Below are 12,490 nucleotides of genomic sequence, written 5' to 3' on the forward strand. Positions count from 1 at the left end.
CTCTGCATTCACTACACACACACATACACTTTCTCACACTCACAACCCCCAACCCAGACAGACCAAGACCCACATGCACACATATATTTTGTGGGGTGAATTTGTACTTGCAGGGTAACATTGTACTTTGCTCAAAAACTGCATGAATTCATGTAAAACTCCGTTATCTCACTTTTTAGATTAGAATCAATCTAAACATCATGGCATAGACAGAGAACACAGGGGGCCAACACCTTCACCATTGTTAACGGCTAACCCGAGAATGCAACTTTTTACAAAAGGATTTTGTGATTTACACATGAAAGAAATGAAACTATCACTGTATTCCAACAGATGAAAGACTTAACAGACAATCAATTTTTCAATGTAAATTTTTGCTATAAATTCTGTGTGTTAGGATTGAGCCCTCCACTACCACCTGATGAAGGAGCGTCGCTCCGAAAGCTAGTGTGCTTCCAATTAAACCTGTTGGACTATAACCTGGTGTTGTGTGATTTTTAACTTTGTACACCCCAGTCCAACACCGGCATCTCCAAATCGCAGCTTCCTCTGAGGAAGGGTAACTGGACCCGAAGCGTTAATTCTGATTTCTGTCTACAGATGCTGCCAGACAGCTGAGCTTCTCCAGCAATTTCCATTTTTGTTTGTAGACAAACAACAAATGAACTGGCAGGAAAGTGAGGGCAGTTTGATTTGATTCCCTACAGTGTGGAAACAGGACCTTTGGCCCAACAAGTCCACACCGACCCTCCGAAGAGTAATCCACCCAGACCTCTTTTCCCTTTAACTAGTGCACCCAACACTATGGGCAGTTTAGCACCTAACCTGCACATCTTTGGATTGTGGGAGGAAACCAGAGCACTCGGAGGAAACCCACGCAGACACGGGGAGAATTGCAAACTCAACACAGACAGTCGCTTGAGGTTGGAATCGAACCTGGGACCCTGGTGCTGTGAGGCAGCAGTGCTAACCACTGAGCCACCCGTGCCACCTGGGAGAAGAGTAATTCTGTCCTCATTCTGGACATGAGGAAAAAAGGAATGCCTCAATATGTGTTAATATCGTCCTGTGAGTAGAAATGTTTTTGGTTTTTGGAATGGAATGTCAAATTCCATTCAGTTAATTGTATTTTTTTTTTATTCATCCATTTATGAAATGTGGGCACCACTGGCTGGACCAGCATTTACTAACTATTCTAATTGTCTAAGGGCAGTTAAGACAACCACTTTGCTGTGGGTCTGGGGTCCGTAAGCAGCAGGTGATTGACAAGATTAATTCCACACCCAATAGATCAGATCTGGAATCTACAGTCCTGCTATACCCAATTATGATAGGTGATGGACAACTAAACAACTGATTAAGGCTCCATAAATACCCCCATCCTCAATGAAGGGGCAGCTCCGCACATCAGAGCAAAAGACAATATTTACATCCCTCTTCAGCCATTCATAATGGGGAGATGATGGCCTAGTGGTATAATTACTAGTCTATTAATGCAGAGACGCAGGTAATGTGGGGACCTGGATTCAAACCTTGCCATGGTGGCATGTTAATTCAGTAACAAATGTGGAAAGAAAGTAAGATTCCAACGATAGCCATGGGGTGCTATGGTGGCTCAGTGATTAGCACTGTTGCCTCACAGCACCAGGTTTAATTCCAGCCTTGAGTTTGTACATTCTCCCCACGTCTGCATGTGTTTCCACCAGGTGGTCCAGTTTTGTCCCACAGTCCAAACATGTGCAGGTTAGGTGGATTGGCATGGTAAATATGGGTTTATAGGGATGGGGGGCGGGGGCTGGATTTGACTGAGATAGTGCAGACTTCATGGGCCGCATGGTGTCTTTCTGTACTATAGGGATTCTATGAAACCATTCCTGCGAAACTGTTGCTAATTGTTAGAAAATGGGTTCACTAATGTCCTTATGCTGTTCTTGCTTGATCTGGCCTACATTTCGACTCCAGATCCTCAGCAATGTGCTTCATCTCTTATGTCCCTTGCATTAGGGCGACAAAGTGGTTAGCACTGCTGCCTCACAGCACCAGGGACCTGGGTTCAATTCCAGCCTCAGGCGACTGTCTGTGTGGAGTTTGCACATTCTCTCTGTGTCTGCGTGGGTTTCCTCCGGGTGCTCCGGTTTCCTCCCACAATCCACAGATGTGCAGGTCAGGTGAATTGGCAAGGCTAAATTGCCCGTAGTGTTAGGTGCATTAGTTAGGGGAATGGGTCTGGGTGGATTACTTTTCAGAGAGTCGGTGTGGACTTGTTGGGCCGGAGAGCCTGTTTCCACACTGTAGGGAATCTAATCTAATCATTCACCCAAGGGTGGAGAAAGGCTCTCTCAGCGATATCAGGAGTTTGATGCACATGAAATAAGCTAGATTAAGAAAGACGAAAATATCCAAAATAATGCAACAGTCAGTAACAGGATGTCAATTAGTCTCTGCTTACCCTGCAGAAATCAAGGACTTGACAGACTGTGTATGTGAAACCAAGCTGATTTATTTCACAGACATCAAGATATTAAGCTCCAGCTTGGTTATAGAAATCATTAGAATAAGTACAAATAAACTCTAACAGTCAGAATGAAAATGGGTCAGTCTGGGGGCAATTAATGGTTGGATTAACAGCAGAAACAAACACATTGAGGGGAACAGAAGGTAAATATCAGTTATTTTCACTGAACTGGGAATCTAGGAATAAGACTAGATGGAGTTAGATCAAGGTATGTTTTTGGACATAGTTACAGGCCACTCGACACAACCAGTCTTACCAGTGTAGATTCTACAGATGAGCTGGCACTCATCTTTCCTGATGTAAATCTATCATCATATTCCTCTGGTCCATTTTCTCTCATGCTTGTCTAGCTTTCCTTTCAATACATTGATACTGTTCACTTTAACCATGCTAAGAGAAAGTGAGGACTGCAGATGCTGGAGACCAGAGTTGAAAAATGTGGTGCTGGAAAAGCGCAGCAGGCCAGGCAGCATCCGAGGAGCAGGAGAATCGACGTTTCGGGCATAAGCCCTTCATCTTCCGCCTAGGAACCCTCCAACCACATGGGATGAATGTAGATTTCTCCAGTTTCCTCATTTCCCCTCCCCCCCACCTTATCTCAATCCCAACCCCCGGATTCAGCACCGCCCTCTTGGATGCTGCCTGGCCTGCTGCGCTTTTCCAGTACCACACTTTTCAACTTTAACCATGCTGTTTGGTAGTGAGCTCCACAACCTCAGCACTCTTTAGATGAAGAAGTTTCTTCTGAATTCTCTAGTTAATTTCTTGGGGAATATCATATTGATGATCTCTAATTGCACCTTTCCCCACAATCTCTGTATGCTCTTTGTCAAAATTTTAAAAACATTTTAAAGATTTGGTCACCCCTTCAGTCTTCTTCTCTCAAAAGAGAGGAGACCCAGACTTTATAATTTTTTTCCTGAAATCTAAACCGACATGTTTCTGGCATCATTCTTGTTACTCTTCTCTGTGCCCTCTCCAGTGCCTCCGATATCTTTCTGCAGAGTATCACCAGTCAGACTACTTGCAGTCTTAGTGATCCTGATCACACATTACCCCCCAAAAAAACCTAATGACTTTGGACATGGTTTTCAAAGAGTTGAAGAAGAAGCAACAGCTTAAAAATGGCTTCCTGCTCTCGATGTCAAACCAATAGATGACAAATTCTGCACAGAATCTGTTTTGATCTTTACACATGGACAGTTGGATTCCATACAGGTCCAGTGGTACCAGTCTTGTTTCAGGGCTCGAGATATGTCCTGGGCAGAGATGACAGGCCTGTCCAGCCAGAAAGCTGCTAAGAAAACTTTCTTTAAAAGACAGCGAGAATCTATTCCATTTCTATAATGTTCAACCAATGTCTTCAGGTTTTTATCAGGAGATATGATCCCAGAATACTGGATGAGTTGAACTTTTTAAGGACGTGCTGCACCACAATCATTTAAAGAAAAGAATGTGTAGAATAACCTAGGGTACAAAAATGAAGCAGCAGCACATCAGAATTAACTTGAAACACCAAAAGAGTCTTTACTGGACAAATTCCAACAAACAACACGAACAACAGTGAGCGAGCAAGATAATGATTTTAATCAATATAAATTTCTACTTTGAATGAAATCCAACAGACCTAACATTGCTCTTTTTTTTTACCGCGGCTTTCATACAGATAGGTTTTTAAACAGATTCATACTTGGGAAGAGAGTTCCTTTTCTTCTCTGAGTCTGCCGACACAAGCCACAGTTCAGGTCTTCAGTGTGATCTGAAAATGTGTTGCTGGAAAAGCGCAGCAGGTCAGGCAGCATCCAAGGAGCAGGAGAATCGACGTTTCGGGCATGAGCCCTTCTTCAGTATGCCCCTACAATACAACCTCCTTGTCTAAATATAGGCATCACTGACAATTTCATACCACAGTCCATCAGACAGATGTAGACACTTTGTGAATGTCTATTCTGTAGTCGGACCTCTCTCATTACAGAGCTATTTGGTCCTGTCCAATTCATGAGAACTCACTCTGACTCTCTGTAAACCTGAAGAATCAATTTCTTTAGTCCAACACTGCAGATCAAATTTCTTCTCACATCCTTCCTTTTTGAACCAAACACCACCAATCTTTCTTTAGATCACAGTCCACTATCATTTTTTCCCCATAAAAACCCTAGAGCTTTCATATTTATAAGACTCTAAACTAGGTTAAAAGTGGAAGCATTATTTATAAAGCTGCAGGCATAATAAGCCAAAAGGAGATTAAACAACCTGTATTTTGCTTTAAACTGAAACCAAAATTCACATGTATAACCCTTAGTATAGCACATAACAAAGACAGTTATGTCAAGTATCATTCAGCAATTTGTTACCGATCTCCCAGCCTTCAGAAAGTACCATCCATATTGATTTCAGGCTATTCCAACTCTCAGCTCCAATCTTATTTACCTAATTTCACGATGGAATACCTAAGAGGGAATACCTAAGCTTCTAAAAAGATCAGACTCAGAACACAAGCCCTCGATCTGCCTCCAGGAATAAATCTCGAAATGCTATCACCAACGTGTGAAAAACTGTCAACTTAGAATCACTAGACTTGCTCTCACGATTCTAAATTGTTGACACGTTGTCAATCCCTATGGTTTAGGTAAAAGTTCCAGCGGGAATTTAAGATTCTGCAGCTCTCACTATTTGCCTGCATCCACCTTGTAGGTATTTCCTCAATACAGGTTCTCTGTCTCACTTTTACATAAAAGGCACTCTGTCTGATATTGTTGGTAGAATCCATTACATTAAAGTCAGTTCCGATGTGGAGTGTGCCTTAATGATTTACAATGGTCATGTTGTTCTGTTGTCAAATCTCTGAGTATGGCTGGGACATGCTGTTCAGGGCAGCTCCACCATGCATTTCCACATTTTATTCTTCAGGGGCTATAAATCATATCTGCTTTCTAACACTGCTTCCCCAATATCATGCTACAAGTGGCATCTGATACAAACCACTCATGACATTTAGGTAACCTTGTCAGAAGTCCAAGGAAGTATCAGTTTGAAGATTAGATTAGATTAGATTAGATTACTTACAGTGTGGAAACAGGCCCTTCGGCCCAACAAGTCCACACCGACCCGCCGAAGCGCAACCCACCCATACCCCTACATTTACCCCTTTAACCTAACACTACGGGCAATTTAGCATGGCCAATTCACCTGACCCGCACATCTTTGTGACTGTGGGAGGAAACCGGAGCACCCGGAGGAAACCCACGCAGACACGGGGAGAATATGCAAACTCCACACAGTCAGTCGCCTGAGTCGGGAATTGAACCCAGGTCTCTGGCGCTGTGAGACAGCAGTGCTAACCACTGCGCCACCGTGCCGCCCTAATCTTTGCTTAACTCCATCAGCAAGGTTCTAGTACCTCAGGTAGTGGCTGGACAATCACATCCAGTTTCTTACGATGTTCTAAAGGAAGCAAACATTGCCAAAAGAAAACTATCTATTTATTAATCTTGTTCATACTTTCCTGACTTGAATGTACATGTTCCATTGAACCATACACATGCTGAGTTATTCAAATTCCCATTTGCTGGTGCGGATTTTTTTATTCAAAGTGGGCTATTACATCTCATTCTCATTATACCTCACAAATTTAGGAGCGTTCTTTGATGAAGTGACCAGGAAGGTTGATGAGGGCAGGGTGGAAGATGTAGTTTATATGGATTTCAGTAAGGCCTTTGATGAGATTCCACAAGGGAGGCTGTTCTGTAAAGTTAGATTGCATGGAATCCAGGGGACTTGGCAAATTGGATACACCATTGGTTTGATGGAGGAAGCAGAGGGTAATTGTGGAAGGATGCTTGTCAGACTGGAGGCCTGTGTTCCTCAGGGGTCGGTGCTGGGCCCATTGCTGTTTGTTATCGATATCAATGATTTGGATGAGAATCTAGAAAGCATGAGTAGTAAGTTTGCAGATGACACTAAAATAGGTGGTATCATGGCAGTGAGGAAGGTTCTCAGAAATTGCAGCAGGACCTTGATCAGCTGGGGAAGTGGGCCGAGAAATGGCAAATGGGGTTACATATAGATATGTATGAGATGTTGCATTTTGGAAAGTCAAATCAAGGTAGTAGTTTCATGGTGAATGGTAGGGCCTTAACTGAGAGACATTGGAGTGGAACTGAGGGACATTGGAGTTCAGGTGCACGGTTCTCTGAAAGTGGAGTCACAGGTAGACGGGACAGTGAAGAAAACATTTGCCACACTGCCTTCATCGGTCAGGGCAGTGAGTATAGAAGTTGGGAAGTTATGTTGCAGTTGTACAGGACATTGGTGAGACCACACTTGGGGTATTGTGTTCATGGTTGGTCACCTTGCGGCACGGTGGCACAGTGGTTAGCACTGCTGCCTCACAGCGCCAGAGACCCGGGTTTAATTCCTGCCTCAGGTGACTCTCTGTGTGGAGTTTGCACATTCTCCCTGTGTCTGCGTGGGTTTGCTCCGGTTTCCTCCCACAATCCAAAAATGTGCAGGTGAGGTAAATTGGCCATGCTAAATTGCCCGCAGTGTTAGGTGAAGGGGTAAATGTAGGGGAATGGGTCTGGGTGGGTTGCACTTTGGTGGGTCAGTGTGGACTTATTGGGCTGAAGGGCCTGTTTCCACACTGTAAGTAACCTAATCTAAAAAAAAACCTTGCAAGAGGAAGGATGTTATTAAACTGGAAAGAGTGCAAAAGAAATTGACAAGCTTGCACCTTTTTCTTTAGAGTGTAGGAGACTGAGGGGGATCTAATAGAAGTGTTTAAGATAATGTGAGGCATGGACAGGTGAGTACACTCAGTCTTTTTCCCAGGGTTGGGGAATCGAAGACTAGAGGACATCAGTTGAAGGTTAGAGAGGAAAAAATAAAAGGGAACCTGATGGGCAACCTTTTTACACAGAGGATGGTATGCATATGGAATGGGCTGCCAGTGGAAGTGGTTGAGGCAGGTACATTAACAAGGCATTTGGACAAATTCATGGATAGGAAAGGGTTAGAAGGATATGGGCCAAGTGCAGGGAAATGGGGTTAGCATTGATGGACGTTTTGGTCAGCATGGACCAGTTTGGGCTAAAGGGGCTTGTCTTTGTGTCGTAGGACTTTATGACTCTATTCGGGGTTATGTTACATGGTATTCAACCTGACACCAAAGTGTCGCATCGAAAGAAAAGCTGCTGTTGCTTGGAATGGTGCCGGAGGCTGAGGACAGAGAGGTCAAAGTGGGAGCAGGGTGGAGAATTAAAATAATAAGTGACTAGAAGCTCTGGGTCCAGCTTGCAGACTGAACAGAGGTAATAAAACGATCATCCAATCTGCCCAATATAAAGATCACTTCGTGAGCGATGAGTACAATCATCAAACTACAAGAAATATCAGTATATCACAGTTTAGTCTTATCTCTTAAAGTGCTGAGAATAGCCTGAAGAATGATGCTTTGCTTGCAGAGTGGATTCTAAGATATTATAAATAATTATAATATAGAAATAGTGTTATTTTATGAAATAAAGACATTGTCAGAATAATAAATTCATTCCTAGTTATAAGGATATTTAAATATCAACAGAAATAAACACTAACTCTGAGTGAAGATGTTTCAGTCCTGTACATGACGAACTGCAAAACCAAACCCCTGCAGTCACTGGTGAACTCACTGGTTTCTTACTGGGTTGGAAGATGGACTAAATTTCTCTTCAAGTGCACAGAACAACCTTTTCCATTGTGAAAACACTGATGAATTAGGAATGTGTAGAGATGCTGATGTTGGGCTGGGGTGGACAAACAATCAGAAGTCACATAACACCGGGTTACAGTCCAAAAGGTTTATTTAAAGTCACAAGCTTTCGGAGTGCTGCTCCTTCATCAAGTGAAGTGGAGGGAAGAGCAGAGGCACAGTGTATATATCTTTATATATATTAAAGAGAAAGATAATGGTAAGCTAATTCCAGATAATTAAGTGTATCAACAAATAATACAAGTAGGGTGAGTAGTGTTGGCAGTGTCTTTTTTTGTGTTTCCCTCCACTTCACCTATGAAAGAACAGTGCTCCAAAAGCTTGCGATTTTAAGTAACCCTGTTGGATTATAACCTGGTGTATGGGAAATGATAGATTTCCCAAGCACCAGCTGCTCTTTGTCCTTTTGGGCTTTGTTGGTTTGGGAAGGTCTGTTTAAATTCTGTTTGAGTTGCAGGTGTACACAGACTATTCCCTCTGTCCTGTTTTCCATCTCTATCTCTTTCTCCCCCTCTTCACGAAAGCCAGAATCTCTATGACCAGACCTGGTGGCAGGTTCCCCTCCCTGAATGACACTAGTGAACCAATTGCATTCTTGTGACAACCCTTTCATGAACACTTTGTCCTCATGCAGTTCCACTAATGACCAAATTCATTCAGCTCAATTTTTCAACCTGCCTTTGCGCTTTTATCGTATTGTATTTGCTTGCTGCATTTGTATGTTAACTAAGTGATTTGTGTACAGCAGCGCCCAGTGTGCCATTAGAACCGTTCAAGTGTCCAACAAAATTTTGTATGAAAGTAATGAAGACATCGTTTCATCTTAAACAGTGTTTTATGCAGCCAAAATTAAACTCCTAAAACCTGTGAAAATTAATCCTCAAATTAAAAGTATGGTATTGGCCTTTGGTTCTAAAATATGTATATTCCAATCAGACGTGGCCAAAGGGCACAGTTGAGATCATGTGAAAAAAGTGGACACATTGTGGAATTGTTTGGTTCATTGAAGTCTGCTGTGTTATTGAAAAGGTTGTTAACTGTTGATGTATAAGGATATTCAGGTTCCTCTGCATGAAAAAAATTTCCAATCTCTCACCATTAAACTGCCCCACCAGACTGAATAACTCATTAAATTGTCGTCCATCTCCCATATTCCAACCCACTTAATCGACCTTTCCATGGTATCATGGCTGAGGCCCTATTTCAGAGCATGATGAAAAATGGTAAAGCTGGCTTCGAAACCTGCTTGGATCTGCATCATAGGGATACACAAGTTGAGCAGGTTTTCAAAATCAGGCCATTAATGAGATAGGAGAAAGTGAGGACTGCAGATGCTGGAGATCAGAGCTGAAAATGTGTTGCTGGAAAAGTGCAGCAGGTCAGGCAGCATCCAAGGAGCAGGAGAATCGATGTTTGAACATGAGAAGGGCTCATGCCCGAAACATCGATTCTCCTGCTCCTTGGATGCTACCTGACCTGCTGTGCTTTTCCAGCAACACATTTTCAACCATTAATGAGATAAGCAACTAACTAAAGAGGCAACTATCACAGGACCTCTGCCATTTCCGCCACCTATAGACAGATCCCACCACCAGTGATTGGGTCCCTCCCCATCCCTATCTGCATTTTATAAAGACCATTCCCTCCATGACTCTCGTCAGGTCCATGCACCCCTGTCCCACCACCCCACCGTCCCCTCCTGGCACCTTCCCCTGCCACTGCAAGAATTGCAAAACCTACGCCCATACCTCTCCCCTCCCCTCTGTCCAAGGCCCCAAAGGAGTCTTTCTCATCCATTACAGATTTACCTGCACTTCCACACATGTCATTTACTGCATCCATTGCTCCCGAAGTGGTCTCCTCTACACTGGGGAGACAGGACACCTACTTGCAGACCCCTTCAGAGAACATCTCCGGGACACATGCACGAAGCAACCCCACTGCCCTGTGGCCAAACACTTTAACTCCCCCTCCCACAAGGACATGCAGGTCATGAGCCTCCTCCACCGCCAAAGCCTTATCACCTACCGCATAGAGGAAGAACACCTCATCTTCCACCTTGGGACCTTTCAACCGATTCTCCTGCTCCTCGGATGCTGCCTGACCGGCTGCGCTTTTCCAGCAACACATTCTCGACATAGGACTAGATTATGTCTCAGCACTAATAAAGGTAATGAGATCCTAAAGAAAGGTCAGATGAATCAGCCATGATCAAATGGCTCAATTTTTCTACACCGTAAGGTCTTAACTCCTTTGAACCTGACTCAACATCAACCTTCTACACATATGACATGTGGTTGTTTTTAAGATCAGTTGTTCCTTTACATTCTGTTGTTCTGAATGATGACAGGATTATACTTTTGCCAGTTCATTTATTGAAAACCTGGAACTCTCCTTATTCTAATAGTGACATTCCATTGTCTCCCAGTTATTCCTTTAAATCAGCTCTTGACTTGTCTCATCATATGCCCCATTTCAGTAACAAATGTCGAAATGTTTCCTCCAGCCTAAGGGTTCCATCTTTTTGAGGCCAGAAAGTTGAAGCTCTAGTTTCCTCTTGGGGTTCAGCACAAATCAAGCTTGCAAATGAATATCGGTTTTAACCAATGACCGATAGGCAGATTCCGGCCCGCCTCCCCCCCTCCGATTGGTTGGAAGAACAGAGGCTCACAAACAACCCTCCAGCTCCACCCTCTCTTCGTATTGGTTGGAAGCTACCGTCAATCACTAAGACGGCGCGAGCTAGGCATGCGCAGTGAGGAGCTGAAGCGGGAACACCAATGGTCGGTTGGAAATTCGTGGTGGCGGTGGTGGAGGGACAAACCTTTCGGTGAACTGACGAGAGGCTTCACACAGACTCGGTGTAAGCCTTAAACCCCGAATAATAAGCTCCCAGTTCGGCGTTCACCCAGAGCGGGAGCCAGTGGCGGATTCTCCTCAGAAAACAGGCCCAAGTTAACGGCCGCCGAGGGCTCAGGCGTATCGCCCGCCGCCATGCTGCTGAGGACGGTATGCTGCGCAGCGCATGCGCAGCCCTCACCTTCATGGGTTGGCAAAACTGAATGATGATCCCACAGGAACAATAAATGAGAGAGAGAGAGTCTGGGGAAACTCGTTGGGTTGTTATAAAATGGGAGGCAAGGGGTGCAGTCAGCAGCAACACTTACCATTTCTATCTATACAATGCCTTTGACATAATAAACCACCCTGGTGAACTTCACATCAAGGAGGTAAAACAAATAGTTACTTAGAGGGTCAGGATGAACCTGTGCAGATGATCACACACTTGGTGATAGACGAAGGGTTAAGAGAGAAAAGTTAGGTTTAAGGAGGGAATTCCAGCACGTATGGTGGAGCAATGAAAATTCGGATTGTGCAAGAGGGTCAGATTTATCAGAGGAGAAGTATCTTAGAGGCTTGTGGAGTTAGAGCACAAGGAGGGGTAAGAAGTGGAGATGTTGCTTGTTTAGGTCAGTGAGCACAGGAATGATGGGAATTGCTGTGAGTTACCAACAACAAAATTTTGGATGACTTCAAATGTCTAGAGGGTAATGTGGGAGACCAACAGGGTTGCATTGGGACAGTCAAGCCCGGAGGTAACAAAAACATGAATAAGGCTTCCTGCAGCAGATTCGCTGAGTCAGAAATAAGGTTGGATACTATTATTGAGGTATAAAAAGGTGATCTTAGTCATGGCACATATGATCAGAGGCTGTGAACAGGCTGGCAGAATTTCAATGTTCCATGGAGAATGATGGAGGCAGTAGCTGGAGAATGGAAATTGGAGCAGGGATTGTCAACAGTGCTGTTTATCTTGTGCAAGGTTAGTGAAGGTTTGTAGCTCAGGTTGAGATTTAGGGTGTAGGTTTGCTCGCTGAGCTGTAGGTTTGATATCCAGATGTTTCATTACCTGGCTAGGTAACATCATCAGTGGCAACCCCTAAGTGAAGCGAAGCTGTTGTCTCCTGTATTCTATTTATATCTTTCTCCTGGATGGGGTTCCTGGGGTTTGTGGTGATGTCATTTCCTGTTCGTTTTCTGAGGGGTTGACAGATGGCATCTAGATCCATGTGTTTAGATTAGATTAGATTAGAATACGTACAGTGTGGAAACAGGCCCTTCGGCCCAACAAGTCCACACCGCCCCGCCGAAGCGCAACTCACCCATACCCCTACATTTACCCCTTACCTAACACTACGGGCAATTTAGCATGGCCAATTCACCTG

The sequence above is a fragment of the Chiloscyllium plagiosum genome, chromosome 45, assembly GCF_004010195.1.
Source record: "Chiloscyllium plagiosum isolate BGI_BamShark_2017 chromosome 45, ASM401019v2, whole genome shotgun sequence".
NCBI classification, from domain to species: domain Eukaryota; kingdom Metazoa; phylum Chordata; class Chondrichthyes; order Orectolobiformes; family Hemiscylliidae; genus Chiloscyllium; species Chiloscyllium plagiosum.